This window comes from Limulus polyphemus, unplaced genomic scaffold (genome assembly GCF_000517525.1).
Source record: "Limulus polyphemus unplaced genomic scaffold, Limulus_polyphemus-2.1.2 Scaffold6597, whole genome shotgun sequence".
NCBI lineage: Eukaryota > Metazoa > Arthropoda > Merostomata > Xiphosura > Limulidae > Limulus > Limulus polyphemus.
In genome coordinates this window covers 36,333-38,083 of record NW_013672207.1, presented here as the reverse complement: position 1 = coordinate 38,083, position 1,751 = coordinate 36,333, and positions in this window count along the sequence as shown.

Below are 1,751 nucleotides of genomic sequence, written 5' to 3'. Positions count from 1 at the left end.
TTATAAATCTCTTATCAACTCTGTACATTAAAGTATTTATAATTCCAAGCTTAGCTTGGAATCGTCAAGAATGTGCAGAACTACAGTTAAAATGTTATGCCATGTACTAGATGTTTTATCAACGAAAATTTAATAATGTGTAATAGGCATAGCTATTATTTAATGGTTGGTACTTGTAGGTCTTTAATACTAGGCCTATAGGTCTATTAGGCTTAGGCCTAATAGATTTAACGTCAGTTTTACTTTTTCTATAGATCTGCTTAAAGCAAATGATTAAAATAAAATTATAAAAAGCAATATCTTACCATTTAGAGAGAAAAAAACTGTTTATACGATGCCGTGAAAATTATATTATGCAAAATATTTAATAGGACTAGTTTACAGAAAATGATTTTTGTAGTATTACGTTACTTATATTTACTGTGTACTCAGTTTGCGGGAACACAAATGTTTTATTAACGGCGCTGCTGTTTCTAGAGCAATTTCCAAGGTTTTCTTGAAATTCCAACATAATTTAGACACTGAATGTATTTTAAGATGTTAGTTCACGATTTTGCTGATGTTCGAAGGTGAGCTATCAGAATACTGTTATGCTTTGTTGTTAAAATATTCTAAAAGTTTATAAGAATCCTTAAAAGTGGTGTCATATACACACTTCTAATAACATAATGGTTAAAACTCTGTAAATATTATTTAAATCATTGTTTTTCTCGAAAACAAAAGATTAGCCTAAAGGATTTATGTAACAATATTAGGACAAATAACGATATAATTCCGTGGTTTTCGTACAATCTTCAGGAGCTCTTGCAAGAAAGCACATGTAAAAAAAAAAAAAACAACTTAAAATTTTGAGTTTTGATTGTAATCGCAGAATAGAGATTCCGTTTAGGTTTTTTTACCAACGGATGCTATGTAGAAAAAAAAGTTTGGATTATAGACTAAATTAAGAAAGATTTTGTTCATTTGGCAGTTACTGTATAAGTATTTGATAACACGTATATCTAAACGTTTTAAAATAATTACTGGCAGACACGCAACATTTATTTGGAGTTCTATTAAAAGAACTTATCAAACGGTTTGAATTTCCGTCAACAATATTTGTTGAAATTTGGAAAAAAAAAAGTATTGAAAATTATGAGTTTAAATTATAGATCAAACGAGAAAAATCTGAAATACAGTTCTTAATTAATGTAAAGCATACTTTTTAATATCAGGAAATTGCGTCACGGTGTCCGTCATGACAGCTGTAATGCCTAGAATATGGTCGTGATGACAGGTATTAACTGTCACCTATACTAATAAATTAATCTCTCTCTCTTGTTGTTGTATAATGGTAATTTAAGCGATCTAATTGATGGCGTGACTATAGGTTATAGATTAGCTCCTCCTCCCCGTGACTCAACGGTAAGTCTGAGAATTTATAAAACTAAAAATCGGGTTTCGTATTAGCGGAGTACAAATAGCCCACTATGTAGCTTTGTGCTTAAACAACAAACAAAAAAAGTCTTTCTATTTAATCAAAAGAAAAGAATGAGCTCGTAATCTAAGAATACGAATTATCCAGATTATAGCCAGCTTAAGCAATACGAATTATCCGGATTATAGCCTGCTTATACAATACGGATTATCTGGATTATAACCAGCTTAAGCAATACGGATTATAGCCAGTTTAACCAATACGAATTATCCGGATTATAACCAGCTTAAGCAATACGAATTATCTGGATTATAGCCAACTTAAGCAATACGGA